Here is a 20,617-nt window from a genome sequence, read left to right as displayed (position 1 = left end):
TAACTTAGGATGTTTGCAAGAGAGACATACTGACTCACATTACTAGGACCGTTCTATTCATAATGGATCAGCTAAAAGCAAGGCAAATTCTGGTAGAGAATTTGAGAGAGGTAGTATCTTCTTAAATTAAATCAACTGATAACATTGTAAAAAGAAAAAAAAGACAACCTTTTGGACATTTTGCATTTGCACCTGACCAAGGTCCTGTACACATGCTTAGAAGGTCAAATTTTACAGCTGTATGAGCTGATCTAGAATGACACTTCAGTAGCAACTGAAAAGGTAGCAGTCCAGGATTAACCAGCACCAGGGGTTTTTCTGCATTTTGAATCCTGGATTCCTGAAAGTATGTCTTGTGTTATAGCTACCATCTAGTCATAGGGCCTTTGGGCTGCCTTAATGAAAAATCTATTTTTTAAACTTTTATTTGTGAGCATAATCTTTGCATCAGACGTTCAAAATGTGGATGGGCAGCAGGCTTGGAAAGTATTCCCATATATATTTTCTGATATTGTCTGCTCAATATATTGGCCCTGAGAGCATCCTCCCCATGCCGGGGGGGGGGGGGGGGGCGTTGGCTGCAGGAGCCTGGGCCAGCTGAGATCCAACACAGCCAAAGGCGGCTCCTCCCCACTGGTGACAGTGGGGAGAGGCTCCCAGGCAGAGCTGCAGGAGGCCCCAGCCAACACCGAGGCTGTGGGAATTCCTTTCGGCTGAGCCTCTACTACTGTGCCTGGCCCAAGCTGAGCCACAGCCCTGCCTGCACCTGGCTGGGGACCCCGGACCTGCTGGCTGTGGTAACACGCTGGGGTCCCGTTCCCTTAGGAGCAGCTGGACCTTGCTGTTCACTGACACTAAAATTTTGAAGCCATATCTTAAAACTATCATACATATACCTCCTTTTTTGTTTTTTAATATAAATGCATAGTTTTTTTGTTTTGGGTTTTTTTTTTTTTTAGTATATTCTGGACTATGCAGTAGTAGGAAAGGCCAAGGTACAATATTACTCCGAAGGCTGAGTCTGGCCCTTAAAGTATGTCAGCTGTGCAGAAAAAGAAGCTGAAGTATCTCAGCTATCATCCTCAGCCTAAGGCCACAGATATGCACCAGTCGTGTGATGCATTTTATCTCGGAAAGCATCTACTTCTAGCTCAAACTTTATGAATTGTCTCTTAATTTTTTTTCTTATGATATTCCCCAAACTTAACTGGTGCTAGCCATACTGATCTTAACCTTAAATGAAACAGTAAAGGCTATGGGAAACACTAGCTTGATTCTATATGAAGATGGAAAAATAATGTTACTCTGTCTGTTTACATGTGTTCTGGAGTGCTGTGTTTATCAGGATATTGCCACTGCAGTTCATGCATTTTACTGGGGGAAGAGCAGGAATTTATAAGCTTGAATCAGATTTTTAACTGAATCTCAACTGTGGCACTGGATGTGCCTGCCACAGAGTGCCCTGGGCTCCCAGTCCCTGTATTGCACAGATCAGAGGACTCACCAAAATGTATTACAAATGACGTCCTATGGAGACTGCAGTGGGTGGTGGGAACGGCTTGCAGGCAGGCCTTTCTCTGACTAGAGTCCGCGAGACACAGTTGCAGTACTCATCCAAACCAGATCAGAGCTACCCTCCGTTTCTCAGCTGAGATAACTGGCTTTACACAATAGTATATTAAGACCATTGCTTGATCTTCTAACTGAAACAAAATGTTCACATCAAGCATCTGGTATGTGTAACTTTCCAACAGAGTATAATTTTAGTATCAAGTCTACAGCTGTCTGTAGAAAGAAGTATGGGTAAATATTGTCACTGCTGTTGGTTTGCAGCTGTAATATGGCAAGGATGTAAGCCTGAAATGGTAGGCTTTAAAAAAGCCATAAAATTCACAGAACTTCGGAGAGTGAGTTTTGGGTTTTAGACTTAGACGTTTTGCCTTGAGAGATACTAGAAACAAGACTGGGAGTAAGTGGGGTGTTTTTCAGGATACCATGTAAACTAACGGTTACTCCAGATTGGTCCACAATTGGTTTTGGTTCAGGGAGTGTTGCAAAAGCTGCTGACAAAAGTGATTACGCTTTGTGTAGTTGATGTTGTACTTGGAGTTTGGGTCGTGACAGATAGAAAGCATTTCATTTCATGGTTGAAAGAAATGGATTTCAAAAGACCTTTTGCTGTCAGGTTTATCACTTGTGCATATGCTTTAATGACAAAACAAATCCAGAAGAACAATTCCCCGTCCTTTATAAAAATCAACAGTACACTGGTCTGTTAGAGAGAGAATATTTGGGGGACAGGGGTGCAACAGAAAGCAGATTACATAGTAATGGATAAATTCAGCCTCATTATCCAGCCTAACAGCAGGAGATGAGGTTCTTCCTCCACAGTCTCAAATTGGTGGAAATAAACAAGAGCACAGTAGGGGTGTAGATGTGTGTTTTCTCTGGTGGGATAAAAAATTGTGTATGGGGTGAATGCCTTGGCTTGATCATGCTCTGTTTCCTCCTGCTTAATACCTGCTACCAAAGCATGCCACTGCCAAGGAGCCCTTGGTGAAGATGAGGGCTGGTTTGATTTTTAAGGGCGTGAGAGCAGTCTAATTTTAGTGTGGGTAGTCATGTAAGTCTCTTTGGTGATAATGAGTTAGGCTTCTCCAAAGGGAAAATTAGTCTGTGCTCTGAATTTTCCTGAAAGAGTCTTTTTTTATTGACTGGAGAGGAAGCCTAGGGAGAGTAACCCTCTGTGCCTCAAAATAAGTCCTTATGAGTATCTCCGTTCTCTTAATGACATTGGTCATTGACATGAGTAGTTGGATGCTGAGCAGTGAAGTTCGGACATAAAAATAGCCAGTTCATGCTTTGAGAAGGCTGGAAGTTTATTTCAAACAGCAAAAGGTGTTACATCTGTGAACTACCAAAGTACCTTTTATTAGGGAAAGACAGTTTTTCTACTGTTTGACTATTATAATTTGTAGAGTGTGAAACACGTATACGTAACAAATCTATGAAATCTCCTAAAGTAATCTCTCTGGAGGGTTTCTCTGACATTACTGTGCTTTTTTGTATGTCTTAGTTATGCCTGAGGAGTCTGAAAACTTTCTTCAGTATGTGTTACAGCACAGCAAGCGTTGCCATGGTACCTTGTAACATTTTTCCAATCAGCAGATGGAGCTATAAGGAGAAAAAAAGGTTTGAGTGCAGATATTTGGAATGGAATAGTACTAAAATAAACTTGTTATAAAAATGCTCCATATGATTGATGATAAATTAAAGCAAACAGTCCTGTAATGTATCATCTGGCAGTGAAACATGTGCTCTCATTTATCTGATCTGTACATAAGCAAAATCAATTAGTCTAAATTAGAAACAACAACTAATGACAGTCTTTACTTAACTTGAAGCTATTGCCCCTTATTTAAGCTCTCACCCTAATATTTGAAAGACTGGAAAAAATTAACCTTTAGGAACTTTAAGTAAATAATTTGCTTTCTCAAAGGGTGAGAGTAAAATAGATGCATCAAACTGAATGCGGAAATCAGGGGGATGTGGTGATTTAAGATTTTCTTAGAACTGGTGTCTCTGCCGTCAGCTCCTTTCTGGAGATGGGGGTGTTTGTGTGTGTGGAGAAGGAAAAGTCTCTTCCAAAGGACGTTCTCGTCTAGCAAGGTTTCTCACCAGTCCATTGAAGACTGATGGAGGTGCTTCCCCAAATCCGTAGTTTCCCTAAATAGTTTCCAAAGTGTATGTATGTCCCTCACAGCTGCCTGAATATATTGCTTTGCTGTGTTTCAGATCACCAACATTTTTTTAGAGAACGTATGCAAATTGCAATATGGATCTTACAATCCAGTACCCCAGTGCTGAACTTACCCTCCTCTGGCACTTGAAGGAAGGAGAGAAGTTAAACAGTAAGGGGGACTGAATTATTTTTGTTCCTTTATTTGCTTCACTTTTATGGCGACCAAAATAAAGATGCAGGGGAATAATCTGAAGCCCAGTCTAAAATGCGGTTCCTCAATCTGTGTTTTGGCTCCATCAGAACTTCTTGTGCTGCATGAAGCAGATTGGAAAGAAAGAGACCGGTATTTTGCAACACGACAAATGTAACTGCAGAAGTACCCCATATTTCAACTTTTAAAAATAATCACTTGAATCGTTATTTTCCGCCGTGATTTGTCTTACTGACCATTGAGGTGCGGTCGCATTGTGCTATTAGGGCTGCATCTCTTCTGTAGATGAACAAAGTATTTCAGTATTCAGGGTATTTGGAAGCACTAAATGCAATCACTTTAAAATGTCAGAATGTAATTAAAGCCATGAATTTGACAGTATTTTCTAAAAAATTACAGTAGTTTTCATGGTATGGAAAGCGAAACTGACCAAAACAGATGTCTTTAGCATGTGTTAAGCATGTTCACAAGCTTTTGAGAAGTTTTTATGTCATTTTTATTGCACTCTGAGCAAGATGCGTAGCTGTGAAGTTCTCTCTGTCTGATTGTGCCTTAGCATTCAGTGGTTTTGTCTAACCATTCACCATTTGGGATTATGGAGGACGTGCCTTTTTGCACCTTCAGAATAAGGGGTAGAGGGTCAAGTTCCCTTTGGTCAGGTGTGCCCATGCAATCATACCTGGAATCACATGTTAAAGACATATTATTTGGGAAACAAGCTGTCTAATATTTTTTGAAGTGCAGATAATTGCCAGGGACAGAAAAGCGGAACAACACGTTCTCGAGTTTCTTGACTCATTCAGTTCCCCACCTCCAGTTAAGCCTGGGAAAGCTCTAGCTCTATTCTTCCAGGTGTTCCAGTCACCTGATCCTTCCTGTTATCCCCCATATGGAGTTTTAACTGCTGTTTTTGCTATGTGCGCGACATATCAGCACCCACGTTGCCTAGTGCTGAAAGAAGACTCATGATCTGAGGCAGCAAAGATGTTTGCATAAATTGCTAATATTTTTCTAGTTCTCCATGAATTTCTTTGAGTGGCGTACTAAAAGGTCAGCATAAGGGTAAAATAAGAATGCATCCATTTCTCAGTCTATAGGCAAAAATGTGGATTTACTCACCATACACTGCAGATGTTGTTGCAGGACAGTTTAGTTTTGTGTGGAGCCGCCAGCTACATGAGATTTTATTGGATTGTGGGTTTCCCATTTTTTGTCCTGTTTCTATACAATGTCAAGACAGAGTTATGGTCCATGACATATGTCACTGAACTAAGAAGAGTAAAAATGATGGTAATTAGAAAGAAGGTAGTAGCAGGGTCCTAACTGGGTTTGCAAGATGAGGCCCTTTTCTTCCTCTCCTTCTAACATTCCCGTGAACTTCAGTGCCTGTGTGAGTTGTGCAAAAATTGATGTACTCTCTTGCTTTACGCAAGTTCAGAAAAGTGTCGGGAGAAGAGGTTATAGAAACAAATAGCAACTCCACTGCTCCTGAGGAAAGAGAGAAAAGAGCCATCGTTCCTCTAAGAAGGCAAAAGGAAACAAAAGTGAACTTCGTTCAAGTGAACAGAAAAGATAAGAATGTAGAGATTCTGATTCGCTGAGTTTCAAATAAGCTTTCAAAAGCAAACAAAAACGACCCTATACTATTTGTGCATCGTTGTTAATTAACTGGCTTCACTGGATTTAATTGGCTCCTGAAAAGTATTCTGAATGAGAGAAGCACGTATTTGCTCCTGGTCTGTGTCTTAGGTATACTACAAAGAGAAGTTCTTAAATCCTATCCTAGTGAAGAGTAAGTAGTAAAATATATAGTGGGAGAACTGAAATAACATTCCAACTAATGCTTGGATGACATGTATTTTTATTTATTAATTTAATATGCTGCTTCAGCTCCAAAAAGCTTTTTAATCCTCTCACAATGCAAATAAGAAAATACGGTATCTTTCTTGAAATGTTTATAATATAGTATCTGCGTACGCCCGCAATAAACCCCAATAAATCTAATGGGGCCCTGCATAGGTAGAAAAATCTCCTGTAAGGCTTAGTGCAGAGTTGTCTCTCAGATTCTGCTGGTATGTAATAAGGAGGGAGAAATTCTGTGGGTTTTGTGTGTGTGTGTTTTTTTTTTTTTTTTTAAAGCTAGTATATAGCCTGTATGACTGGTTCTTTGCTATACAGAATAGATAGCTGACACCTCTTATGGACGATGTTCCTGGAATACAGAGACTGATAATGAGGAAGGATCTATAGGCAAATTTTCTGAATAGCTGCAACATCGCGTAGCACTGACGCTGGTGATACTTTCCATCCCAGGAGATCAGCTTTTTTCTGGAACTTTTTTTTTTTTTTAAGTAAGTATTTCTTGTAACTTAGCAATCAGAAGATAATTGTATCTAAAGATGTGACAGTTCAGCTAGTTTTTCTTTTTTTATATGTGTTTGGGACTATTTTTGCTGCATGTTTTTGCCTTAATTTAGCCAATTATATTTTGGCTCAGAAAATGTATCATTATATTATATACATTGGCTAATTAGCTTCCAGTATTCATATTTGTGAATTGTCTATAGATGGTTGAAATGGTAAAAGGCAATAAATGCTCTTACTTTTCCTTATTATCATTTTCCAAGACTTGTCAAATCATCCTATATCTTGTAAAATTAATTTAAAAATAACTGCCAACAAGTTATTTGTCTGAGATTTAGTTTTTTCAAGCCCCTCTTGGTAATTTTTGGAATAAAACTAATAAGTCATGACACTTTACCAATCTTTCTCCTACTAAATGGTATGTGGGACAGGGCAGGGGTTTGGGTCATGGGAACAGGAGATCCTTGAGCATCGTTCAAAGTATTTGGGAATTCTGGAAATTTTTGAAGCATACTGAGCCATTAGGTAGACAAGCTACTCGCCTACCTGCAGTTATTTAAAAAAATATCTCTATTGCACTAATCTCTTAAAAAAATAGATTATTACTCATTTGCCACCGAAGGACACAGGAAGAAAAAGAAGAAAGAACGATCTCTTTTTAAAGATACTACATGCAGAAGGAAATGATGATTAAAGGACCACTGAGTTGCTGTTGTGCTTTGCACAAAAATAGCTTATGAGGAGATTGAATTAGGGGAGAGAAGCATACAAGTCATCTGCTGATTAGATGGAATTTGTTTGTTCTGAATGCTATTCAAATATTGGAACTGTTAATATACAGATAGTTTTAGTATGAGGTACTGCGTAGGACATTCACTGAATATAATTCAGCTTGCCTAAGGTCTGATCAGCCCTCTGTAGGTCACCCATCTCTTTCCATAGACTGAAGGGAGAGTTTAGGATGACTAGACTTCAAGCTTAAGCACCTCCAGTAAGTGCCTGAAGTTAGGTGGGATGAAAATGGGCTTAGGAGACATGACACTCAATTGCAAAACTATCTTTGAACCTAGAAACGCCCACCCGCAATCTGTATATTAATGTGTCAGAAACAAGTGCTATGTATGGGTGAGATAGAAACAGTTATGCTGTTATGGTCACATGGCATTTGTGCTGAGATGCAATGATTATACTTGAGATGGCTATTCTTTGGCTATTTTAAACACATTGAGTTCTCATTAGCACATGTGAACTTCCCATGCAAATATTAATAAGTCTCATTCAGCAACTTTATTTGTTGTTCTGAAAAGATTCATTTGTGTTGGTCGACCTCTTACTATCTAGGAATTAATTTTCCACAAATTCCACAAATCGAGTCATTGGCGATCATGAATTAGAAAATCAACCTGATCTTAGCCAACTTTCTGTAATTGAAAATATTTTTCTTCCTCTACTTGTCTATGCCACTAACTTGGAGAAAATTTCTCCTGTTCCCCAAATGAGCAGTCAAACGTCTGACTTCATGCAGTTACTGTGCCCTTCCCCAAGTCCGCTAACCTCTTCTGGGCCAAACCCTGAAATGAACTTCTTATGAATTTGACCAGCATTATTTGTCCTGGCCAAGACAATTGGAGAACTAGTCTTGTGTTACTTTTCCTTTCCAGTTAATCATTTTGTAATTTGGAAGTAGTAGCAGGAAGTTAATATTGTATTCTGTATTGACATTAGGAAAACCATTTTCTGCTGAGTAAAGTCACACAGTGTTGTTAACATCCCATGAACTTGAGTTTACCTAGAAGCTGTACAGTCTTAGATCCCTAAACTAATAAAGTTTAATTGCATAATATGTTTTATTACTAAGTTGATTGATTTCATTTTGAATGTAAGTCAAACATTGTGCAACATTGATATCCATTAGTACTACATCACTGGGGCACAGAACATTTTATGTTATTTTGATTCTTTTTAAGTCATGTTGTCCTATTATAGTAATATCTTTTTGTACTAGGGATTGAGCGAAGAGGGCGATCAGTGAGGAGCATAAAGGAGAAACTTTGCAATTTTCAGTTTTCTATTTCAAATTCTTTGTAGAACTCCCCCTTCAGCCTTTATGCTGATGGAGGAAGAGCGGTGCATTATCCAAGTTTTCATGGATTCAGAAATCTGTGTCTGATAACAGTGCTTTTAGAAAAGACCGTTCCAGTCCGTCAGCACTTCCTCCGACTCTAAGTATGGCAGCAGGATATTTACTGAGTTGCATTTTATGAATATGTCCAATACTTTTTTTTAATACATGCCGCAGTTTGTAAGCAGGGAGCAATTCCTGTGTAAGCGACAAATATTAAGTAAGTATTTCATCTTTATTTTTTATTTTTTGCAGTTTTTGAGAATATTTTCCAGTGTGTGTTAAGAATCATAATTGCCCTGTCCAAGGCAAAAAGCTGCTGTTCTTTGAAGACTTTGATATTTTAAAGTTTATCAATTATTTCTAAATTAGACTTGTCATGTTACAAGCATTAGTGTATTTCAAATTTTCATCAGAGTCTCTTGGGCCAGGAAGATTTGTTGTTAATTAATTCTTCGGATATGTTTCTAACCTGATTTTTTTTTTTCTTCCTCCTTCTCCTTTCATCTCCTTCATCTCCTTGTATTCGATTTTCCCCCCCCCTTCATCTGTAAGTGAGGCGTATGCTTACCTTCATTCTTTTAGTCATGTGCATCCATTGTGCAGATACGACATTTAGTTACCCTTCTGAGGAAGGGTATATAAATAACTAGGCTTGTAGTTTTTCAGACTCCTTTGGTTCTCTTTCAATTTCCCTTTCTTTTTTCATTTGTGGTAAGCAGCCAATTAATTACCCTCATTACCGTATGCTTTAAATGCTTGCTGGACAATTTTTTCTGATGTTTGACTTCTTTCGTGTCAAAATAAAATAAGTATTTAATCTGATAACATTTCAACCCCCCCCCCCCCCCGATTTTTTTATCAGAGAGTTCTTCAGCTTTCAAGGCTTTCTATAGGATCATTATTTCTCATTCTAAATGAGAGTTAAAATCTTCATCAGTTCTGTCTGTGCTTGGATGTAAGATATGTAGCTGTAACATCTGCTACCAAGAATGATGTAACTGATGTGATATTTAAAATTGCCAGAGTGGGCAGGTAGTTGTGGGGGACGGCACGCACGCTTTTAGCAAGATCCTTGCTTTCCAATAACTATGGGCTTAATATGGGACCCCAGTTATATGATTTTTCACTGTTTATTGGCTAATTTCTTCACTACAGTATTATTTGGGTTTCTGCTTATATATATGGTATACAAATATTCAAGCAAGTAAACAGTTACATTTAAAGGAGTAGTTTACAGGGGTATGATAAATCAAGCCAGAGATGGAATTCACAGTGAGTAAACATGGGACATAAATAGGAATATGAAGGCGAAGGAATCTATTTAGGAGCTGGGAGTTGTTCTTGTGCTTTAAAAAACCTCAGCAACACACAACAGATTTTTTCTGAGCTAAGATTCCTTTGCTCTGCTGTAGTTTTTACATTTTACAATGTGGGTCTTGCTGCATGACAGCGTTCACTTTATTATAATAGTTTGTTTGTACAGTTTTGTACCACAAATGCTAATGCTACAATGCATTGCCTTTGATTTGCTTTGCTGATTAGTGAAAGCTTTGTGTGTGTGTGTGTGTGTGTGTGTGCGCGCGCGCGTGCACGCACACGTGTGTTCGTTTTTTTAAATCTTGAAGTAACCATTAATGACATACATAAGAGATCTAAGTTGAAAAGAAAATGAAATGGTTTCACTTTAAGGCTGGCATTTGCTATTCTGATTGCACCCCTAGTTAAAAATTCTATGAGAAACAATATTTTTATGTGCAGTTTCAGCGTTAGTCATAAGAGCTGTAACTCATCTCATTATAACGTTAACCACAGGCTATGTATACACCTACAGCGTAGCGTTTTGTTCTTGTGTTTGAAATATTGTGCTGGTAGAGTTCGAGTTCTTTCGTCTTTGCCTCTAGTGCAGTTCAATTCAGCCCTGGATGCTGCAGTCTTCTATTGTGGTGCAGGTCACGTAGCCGTGAATGAACAAGATTGCATGAATAATGTGCTTTTTATTCAGCGATTGGATAAAAATGAATGCCCTCAACACCTACGTACATCCAATCTCCACCACTTCCTGTGTGCTTATTCTTCCTGAAGCTTTAATTATTTATCCTTGGAGAGAATTTGACAGTTACAAGTAGTCACGACTCAGCAGATTAACCCTACAAGCGCCAGAACCTATTTCCATATCAAGTAGACTCAAATGTGTCATGGAATCAAATGTTAATTTTGAGGTAATATGACTCCCAATTAACATGAAAAAGTAGGTGGGCCTAAATAAAACATATTTTTAAATCTAGTACTGTCTTTAATGAAGTTAAAATTGATTTAATATTCTTGCTAATTTTAACAGGTAATCTTTAAAGACGGAAGGTGTAATAAGCGGCAAAGAGTGATATTGGCATTCTGCAATGAAAATGCATTTTCAGGAGATGATGGTCAAGTAATGGGGAAAATAAGGTTAGTTACAAGTCAAATAAAACATGTTCATAGTTGCCCATCATATAATATTGCATATTGATGAGGAAATACTTGAATTACAGAAGGGAATGTCTGCTAACTTTGCTACTTGCTCTTTATAAAATGTGTTCAAATTATACCAAAACTATATGCATGGGAATCAGTTAAAAGGAAAAGAGCCTTAGAAATAAGCTCGGTCTTTGTATTGATTGCAGAGAGAGAAAGAGAGGGAGAGACTGTATCTGTGTGCATCTATGTGCGTATATATTTGTCTCCTTGTTTTGAGTGTAAGAAGATCAGCAAAGCAGCATTAAAGTGATTTTTAGTATAAACATTTTGTTTACTAAAAAGATTTGTTGTGTTGGCTGCATTTTAGAAACCAATGCCGGAAAGGCCAGTATTGGGATACACTGCAGCAGCTCATTCGCTGTTAATATAAAGTATTCTCCCCTGTATTTTCTGCCCTGCCCTGTACTCCCCCTGGCAATAATGCCCTGCATGGATTCAGATATTTTTCTCATTCATTCTGTAGGGAGAGCTTCCATGTTTGTGTATTGAAATCAGAAGTAGCAATGGAGTATTGTACTGGAATAGAAGTACTGGAATAGAAGTACTGTGCTATTCTCTGTCCAGAATAGCACAGAGAAATTTGTGTATGCTTTTACCTGTAGACTGTGCCCTTGTTCTGCTGAATAACATTAGGGTATTATCTGACCGGACGGCATAAATCACTGCATCTAGGGGCACATTATGTCTGTGTGATTAGGTTGCATAATTTAGGAATATGCCCAGAACTGAAACTACTAATGGATTGATTTAAGCCGTAAGAGTTACCCAGTAAATCTACACCTGATGCAGACCTCATTTAGCTCCACATGCAAAGAACAGACTTGTTAAGTATAATGTGAGGTGTTTTTATTGTGTGCTTATGCTTACAAACAGTAAACAATGGGGTAATTAATCATGATAGCGATTTACCCAAGATTGTGAAAGCTTCAGTGGAAATTTTTAATCCAGACCTTTTCTTTTTTTTTTTTTTTTTTTTTTTAATATGCTGTGCTCCAATGAGGAATTAATTCATAGAAGATATATTCCCTGTATTATGTGAAAGATTAGAGTAGATATTAACAGTAGCTCCTTGTTGCCTTTTGTTCAAGGAATTATTAATTGTGAATATTAGGGTTAAGCTTATTTCGAGCCTGTTAGTAAACTGCTAATTACATAATGTCATGTTTAGTGCTATTCAAATGAATGTGCAACTGAACAGCTGGATTAGTGTTGAGATTTGCCAAAATACTGAGGAATCTTGAGTTTTGTATTCTAATTAGCAATAGTAATCATAATCATGGTGAGGTGGATCTTTGAGAGATGGACTGAACTGGTTCTAATCACTTTAGTTTATGGAATTTGGCAAACATAAATTTTAAACTTTTGAGTGTTAACATGAGAAATATTAATTGGAATAACCGTAGTAAAAACAAGTGCACAGAAGTACAGTGATATGCTGAGGTACCGTCAAGTGATTCTTCTGAACGTCTATGACAGATTTATTCCAGTCTGCAGGAAGACAAGGGTAAAAAGTAGGTTGGCATATGTCATGAGACAGATGAAGGGCATATGAACATTTCCAGGATTTCAGAGAAAGAGAGAACGTGGTCTGAAATTCCAAACTTAGGTTAGAAAATCATTCTTACTCCAAAATGTAAATACTGCTCTAAGGTATAATGTAAAGTCGTTTCGCTCCAACATAAGGACAGCAAAACAACTCCAGCTAACCGTGTTGACTGTGATGCAGATGTTTGGGACGCAATCTGTGAGGTCCTGCAACGCTGATAAGATCTCCCATAGTAACATATAAAGCATATTTATCAAAAACAAAAAGTACAAAAGGAAGAACTTACATGGCTAAGAGGATAATTTTCAAAACAGTAATGCAAGACGAGATCTTGGAAGAATATTCTACTTTGGGTAAGTATTTTTAGGATAAGCTTATGATAGGCTTTGCTGGTATCTGTATACACTCTTCAATTAAAGCTGTTTCTATGGGTGAGGGCACTTACGGACTGTTTACATTCCATTTCAAATTTTCTTTCAATTTAGATTTGAGAAGGATGGGCTAACACCGTAGTGTCTTCCTTGCTGGGGGTTGGGTAGAATTTCTCTTTTTTCTCCCCCTCCCCCTTATCTCCATGAATGTGGTGCTGTGTAATATCTTTGAAATCTCCCTCGTTTTCTTGTATTTGGCTGAAGGTGGTCATTGGTTTCAATAACTGTTGATTAATGGATGATGCACAAACAGATTGACAGAGTTACAGGGAAGTTACAGAGGTAACCAAGAAATGGAAACGAGGCTAAAGTGAGCTGGGCATGAATTTGAAAGTCACTATTTAAGTAAAGGACACTTTTTTCCTTTTCTAGCAACTAATTTTAATTTACCTTGGCCAAGGGTTCTATACAACACAAACAAACTATTGATTTAGAAAATAAATAATTTTCTTACAAAGTCACTTAACAGCCCTTAAAGAATATTTTCATATTGGGAAAATCTCTGGTACTGCTGAAGGAATATTCTGCTGGTTCAACACATTGTAGTGCATTGTTTATTAATAAGGTTCTGGACATCTGTGGTACTGAGAAATTTCAGTTTTTATTATCTTGAAGTAAAAGTTACTTGATAAAAAATTGTTATGGGGAATAGAGAAATACCTCTTTTGCCTCTGATTTTTGACAGTTACTATCCATGTTGTGAAGAATTTACCTCTTTTTTTTTTTTTCAGTCAGCCTTTTCTTTTTAGTCTACTGATTGATGCCCATAGAATAATCTTGGGGACATAAGAATAATTATGGGAAAATGAACCATACAGATCCTCCCTGCACTTCTTATGCCTTACTCTTCTGTTCATTGTGTGTCGCCTCTTTTGGCACTACATACTTCTCTGTGCAGCCCTCTTCTTCCTTGCATCATGGAAACATCATTTCTGCTGCAAAGGGCCCTCTCAGAAGCTGAAGAAGATGGTTCATCTTTTGGTGACGTTTTATAGACTACTTGCTTTCAAAAAGCAGTAAAAGTTGAAGTAACAACTGATTCTGCATCGTGTATTTGTTACAGAAATGCTTTTGCTGGTCAGTGCAATATGCTTCAGAACAGATAAGAAAGGCAGTACTTTGCTGCCCTCCTAAATAGGTTTAAGCTGTAGTCTTAGTTTCTGATGGCCCACACTCGCTTCTTTCTGCCTGGTACAACATGACCTTACTGGGACTGAGATGCAAGTTTACCATTCTTCTTCTTCCCTCTTTAGGGTGTGACGTTCAGGATGATGATTTAGCTGCCCTTAGATGCTAGAGAGAATTAATGTACTCTGTAGAAAGGAAAGGCTCCTTCTGACTTCCTTTACTTCTTTGGACAGCAGAGGGCATGTGTTAGTTTTGTGTATCTGAAGTTTGTGGTTGTGTGGGATGGCTGCGTGTACACCCATCGTAAATGTGTCTGTGTGCTTGAACAAGTTACAAAGCCGTGTTATAGAGCAGTTAAATACAACTTTTGCACAGAGCGAGTTTTTTCTAGTAGAATACTCCTTTACTCCTTGAGCGCAGCCAACAGAGGCAGCGAACAGACGCAGCAGTTTGCGCAGCAGTGTCTGGGCTCTGCCTGGGCCTTTTGTGGGCCTTGTTGGAAGTTGTGGAGACTTTCTGGGGACCCCCGAGGAACTAGACGGTGCTTGCTGCTAGCAGGAAGGGAGAGCTGGGCAAGGACTCCTGCAGGGGACCTTGACTTCACTTCTCCTGGGAAGTTCTAGCTAGGTGGGGCTGCTGCTAACGAGCTCTCTGGGCTGCCCTGGTCAGAGGGAGTTGGGGCTTTTGTTTCAGGTGGCTCCTGATTGGGTGGGTCAAGCACCCTTGTGAGTCACTGCTAGGCAGAGGCCTATATAAGAGCCAGGCCTAGAGCGCAGCTCCCAGAGCGCAGCCAACAGAGGCAGCGAACAGACGCAGCAGTTTGCGCAGCAGTGTCTGGGCTCTGCCTGGGCCTTTTGTGGGCCTTGTTGGAAGTTGTGGAGACTTTCTGGGGACCCCCGAGGAACTAGACGGTGCTTGCTGCTAGCAGGAAGGGAGAGCTGGGCAAGGACTCCTGCAGGGGACCTTGACTTCACTTCTCCTGGGAAGTTCTAGCTAGGTGGGGCTGCTGCTAACGAGCTCTCTGGGCTGCCCTGGTCAGAGGGAGTTGGGGCTTTTGTTTCAGGTGGCTCCTGATTGGGTGGGTCAAGCACCCTTGTGAGTCACTGCTAGGCAGAGGCCTATATAAGAGCCAGGCCTAGAGCGCAGCTCCCAGAGCGCAGCCAACAGAGGCAGCGAACAGACGCAGCAGTTTGCGCAGCAGTTCGCGCAGAAGGCAAAGAAGGCATCTCTCCATTTTGCACAGTGGTGTGTCCTTCCCCGGGCATGGTCATGACACGCCGCAGAGCACGTTCCCCAGTGGCTGCGGGAGGTTCTGCATTGGCTGTGTCTGAGGCCTCAACCCAGACAGACCCTCAGACAGCAGATGCAGCTCTGCAGGTGTCAGGCTGCAGGCAGTGCCTGGGGCCTCTCCGCGAGGCCTGGGCTGACAGACAGCTCTCCTGTGTGAGGTGTGCTGTGGTTGACCAATTGCGTCACCAGATAAAGGAGTTACGGGAGGAGGTTAGTAGGCTGCGTAGCATCCGAGAGGATGAGCGGGAGATTGACAGGGTGTTCTCGGAGATTGTTCAGCTCCGGGAGTCCCCTGCCCCGACTGCAGCGGAGGTGTCAGAGGGCTCAGCACCGTGTGTAAAGGTGCATCATAACGCTGTTGAAGAGGGCTGGAAGCTGGTGACCTCTCGTAGAAGGAGAAAGGCTCTTGCTCCTCCTCAAGACTTACCCTTGAAGAACAAGTTTAGCGCCCTCCAAGCCGAGGAGGAGCTGGGCATGGCTCCAAGGGAGGCAACTGGCCTGGCAGACCCTGTGCTGTGCAGGAACCCCCGGAAGAAACGGCGTGTGATTGTTGTGGGTGACTCCCTGCTGCAGGGGACAGAGGCACCTATCTGCCGACCTGATCTCTTGTCCAGAGAGGTTTGCTGCCTGCCAGGGGCTCGAATAAGAGATGTCGTGGAAAGACTGCCAAGGCTTGTCCATGCATCAGACTACTACCCTCTGCTGATCTTCCATGTGGGTGCTAATGACACGAAAGGCAAACTGGAAACCATCAAACGGGACTTCAGAGCTCTGGGAATGGTGGTGAAGGGTCTGGGAGCCCAGGTGGTTTTCTCCTCAATCTTGCCTGTGAGGGGAAAGGACAGGAGGAGGAGTAGACGAATTTTCCAAGTTAACAGCTGGCTGCGCCGCTGGTGTTGGCAACAGGGCTTTGGTTTCTATGACCATGGGACCCTGTTTGAAGATCAACAGCTGATGGGGAGAGACGGGATCCACCTTACCAAGCGGGGCACGCGCGTCTTTGCCAACAGATTGGCCAGCCTGGTAAGGAGGGCTTTAAACTAGGCAAGATGGGGGAAGGGGAGTGGTCTAGTGGCAGGGGAGTCAGTAAAACACCGTTCAAGTCAGGATGCCTCCAGCGGGTGCATACAACCAGGGGAGACAGCATGCAACATGGCTATGGAGGATCCTCTTGCACCTCTTCTGGGAAGCCTGTGTGCTTGACTGGCTCTCTCAAATGCCTGTATACCAATGCACGCAGCATGGGGAATAAGCAGGAAGAGTTAGAGATCTGTGTGCGGTCGCAGGGCCATGATCTCATTGCAGTGACAGAGACATGGTGGGATAGTTCACATGACTGGGATGCTGTCATGGATGGCTATGTGCTTTTTAGGAAAGACAGGCCAGGAAGGCGAGGTGGTGGAGTTGCTCTTTATGTGAGGGAGCAACTAGAATGTATGGAGCTCTGCCTCGGGGTGGATGAAGAGCAAGTTGAGAGCCTATGGGTAAGGATTAAAGGGCAGGGTAACATGGGTGACACTGTTGTGGGGGTTTACTACAGGCCACCTGATCAGGAGGAAGTCATCGATGAGGCCTTCTACAGACAGCTGGAAGAAGCCTCACGATCACAGGCCCTGGTTCTCATGGGAGACTTCAACCACCCTGACATCTGTTGGGAAGACAGCACAGCTAGGCACAAACAGTCAAAGAGGTTCCTGCAGAGCATTGATGATAATTTCTTGACCCAGGTGGTGGAGACGCCAACAAGGAGAGGTGCAATGCTAGACCTTGTACTAACGAACAAAGAAGGTCTAGTTGGAGATGTGAAGGTTGGGGGCAGCCTTGGCTGCAGTGACCATGAGATGGTGGAGTTCAGGATCCTGCGAGGAGGGAGCAGGGCAATGAGTAGGATTGCAACGCTGGACTTCAGGAGAGCTGACTTTGGCCTCTTCGGGGACCTACTTAGGGGAATCTCCTGGGGTAGGGCCCTAGAAGGAAGAGGGGTCCAAGAGAGCTGGTTAATATTCAAGCGTCACTTCCTCCAGGCTCAGGATCAGTGCATCCCTCTGAGGAAGAAGTTCAGCAAAGCGGGCAGGAGACCTGCATGGATGAGCAAGGAACTCCTGGGCAAACTCCAGCAGAAGAAGGAAGTGTACAGAATGTGGAAAAGGGGACAGGCCACTTGGGAGGAATACAGGGACGTTGTCAGAGCGTGCAGGGATGCGACAAGGAAGGCTAAGGCCCAGTTGGAATTAAATCTGGCAAGGGATGTCAAGGACAACAAGAAGGCCTTCTTCAAATACATCAATAGCAAAAGAAAGACTAGGGAAAACGTGGGCTTAAGGATTTTGTAGCCACATGGCAATCTTAATGCTTATATCTAAAAAACCAGATTTCTGCCAGTTCAGATGTGCTGGACAGGCATATGTTGGTCAGGTGCAGAGCAAGAGCAGGCTCTTAGTATTACAGAATTATAAGGACAAAATTAATGTTTTTATCAGTATAATTTCTTGCACTTGGGTAGACTAGTGGCTTTACTAGGACAAAGTACAGCTGTGCTGATAGAAGTGATGCAAATCCAGAAGGGCTTTCTCTGGGCGTTGTTTTGATAGCCCTAGAGAGATAAAGTAGTAGTATTAAAACACAATGTTAGTTTAAGGACAGTTACTGTTTATGGTGGTCAGTAATAGCTGTTAGAAAAGAGGCTTAATAGGTTGCTTCAGTGCCACATAATAATTTTTTAGAGGTGTAGATCCTTACTCTTTGCTATCCAAATCAAATTGAATAATAACAGCAGACAATCAACGTTTATACAATGCAAAGTGTTAATTATAGTAGTACTGTTTGGTTAGTCTGTCAGATGTGCTGTCACTTAAACTTGCTGAACTGCTTTGAGATAACAATTCTGTGGCTGCCCTGAGGTACTGCTAAGTCTGTCTGCTTTCAGTGGCAGGTATTAGGATTCTTCTTTCTGCTTTAGCTTGCGTTACTTATTGCCATAAGAGGCCCCTTCAGGCCACGTGGTGGCTTCAGTCCCTTCTCTCTTCCTCTCCTCTGGAAGCGGGAGCTACAGTCAAGTGTCTCTCCCAGTGGCGTTTCTCTGGTGCTTCCCTAGAGCCCAACAGGTCGCAGTGAGCACGGTGCGACCCTAGAGTCAGACTACTCATTTCTCCGCAAACCCCAGCAGTTGCACCTTTTTTCCCCTTCACACACTTCTGGGAGAGCTCCTCTGACCTGGACACCCGTCAAACACGTACAGTGACTCACACCAAGAAGCTTTACCAATAATACAGAAGTCTCACATGTTCTGAATTCACTTGGAAGAATACTATTGCGAATAACCCTGTACTGTTAGTATTTATCATCTACTCAGGAATTTTCAGGATTCTTTCAGAAGAAGTGGTGATCGGTAATCAGTTCAGTTCAATGTTTTATTCAGCGAATCAGAGCCTAGAACTGATCTGGCGGAAAAAAATGACCATTTTTTTCTGAGTTATTGGTTCTCTGTGCCATGGCATAAACATCTTATGCCACCACAGCAAAGTTGATGCAAAGTAGGAGGGCAGGGGCAGCCTGAGCAATTCTTGCTGCTGCTACCAAATATCTACCCATGCGTTCAGAATTTCTGTCTGATGTGCAGCATAAGACAAAGATGCCCATTTATGCTATCTATTGCTTTTCTCTTCTCATCATTTGGATTATACCCTTTCAATAAGAGGAGGAGAACATATGGATTTAGGAAAGGTCAATACTTCTGATGGACTGCTGTCTACTAAGACAAAGTACAGTTACAGTTCATTCAAAAAGCTATAGCAAGAGCACTGCACAGTTCTCTATGTGATGCCAATGCAGCAAACAAGAGTTTCTATAAATGTTAGGGCCTGCCTATACAGAGAAACTCCTAGGGAAGTTATGTTAGTGCTGTAAAATACATATGTCTAGTTCTGATATTATTGTCATCATCCTTCTCATTGTTGTTCTTCTCACCAGTATTCAGCAATCCTAAGAAGGAGTGGGTACTGGATTTAAATCTTCTAGTGGTGGTAAAACATATTTGGATGAATACTGTGTATATAATATACTATTCTTCATGTGTTTGTAAAGATGTCAACACTATTTAGACGTTCATAAAAACGTACAAATACTTTTTGAATGGCCACTATTAAAGTAGCCATTCCAAGCGGTAGTTATTTTAATAACTTACACCTCATAGTTTGTTTTATACATTTTTATAAGGTTACCTAGGAAATCTTATTAAAAAGTCAGAAACAATTAAAATTGCCAAACTTGCATTTGAATTAAGAAATCTGCAATTAAATTCTGCTTCCACTGAAAGTAGTGGGAAACTAGTGGAAAACTAGTGGAAACTTCACGTACAGTTTTTTTTTAAGCAACCTTCAAACTGTTCATAGGAAAACAGGCTATAAACAGAAGAAAAAGAAAGCAAACGAAAATAGAACAAAAACAGACACCTTATTACAAAGTAGGAAAGAGAACAACTGAATTATTAAATGCATCTCATAAATTACAAACAAAAAGATGTAGGTCTGACTAACACATAATTGCCTGGTTCCTCAACAATAAGCAGACCGCCAACAGCATCCTTGCATAATTTGTCAATGAACTAGGTTGCTGTCTACGTTCCCCTCCAAATCTTGAAATTTGCTAATTAAATTCTTTCAAAATAAAAAATTCTGCCTTGGACAGATTAAACATTTATCTGAATTTCTCATTTGTCTCTGTTTCAGAGACGGACTTTTGTTATTAGCACCAGCAAATTTTATACTGTTGGGTTTTAATTGCTCTCTTGCCTTCTGGCTTCTAAGTTTCATGGTAGAAGAATGACAGCTTCCGTGTCCTCATCCATAAGTCACATCCTCATTCTCAGTCTTTGTTCACCTGGCCCATCTCCTACAGTTACAGCAGGGAGAGAAACTTGGACATCAATACGTATATGCCCAGGAGAACTGTCATTTCCATCAGGACGAGTGCGTCACAGGGCCAGAGAGAAGATTATGGTGTGTTATTCTGTAATTTATATAGTACGGTTTGTCACTTGTGCAACAGTGTGTGGAAATGGAAGAAAACAAGACTGGGAAATATTTGAGGGGAAAGCAGAACCCCTGTCCAGTGTGAAGCTTCAGCTGGATTGTGGCTCCTGGCACAGAGGAAGGATGAGCGGTAGCTCGTGGCCCCTCAAGTCCATATCTCCGCAAGCTATTTTCCTGCAGTCGCTTGAGAGGAATACTGGCTTGAAGCAATTGCTGCTGAGCTTCTTGTGTCTCTA

The 20,617-nt window shown here is 41.1% G+C and overlaps 1 protein-coding gene across 1 annotated transcript in view; it reads left to right on the top strand.

Moving 5' to 3' along the window:
• LOC138060925 (SHC-transforming protein 3-like) overlaps positions 1-20,617 on the top strand; it is a 103,787-nt gene that overhangs the window by 9,394 nt on the left and 73,776 nt on the right. Inside the window, exon 2 of the mRNA XM_068924478.1 lies at positions 10,781-10,887. The gene's annotated coding sequence lies outside the window, so the exon portion shown is untranslated. The remainder of the gene's footprint in view (positions 1-10,780; positions 10,888-20,617) is intronic.

Source organism: Struthio camelus, chromosome W (genome assembly GCF_040807025.1).
Source record: "Struthio camelus isolate bStrCam1 chromosome W, bStrCam1.hap1, whole genome shotgun sequence".
Taxonomy (NCBI): domain Eukaryota; kingdom Metazoa; phylum Chordata; class Aves; order Struthioniformes; family Struthionidae; genus Struthio; species Struthio camelus.
The sequence above is the reverse complement of the archived record's forward strand: the minus strand, read 5'-3'. Positions and strand labels throughout refer to the sequence as shown.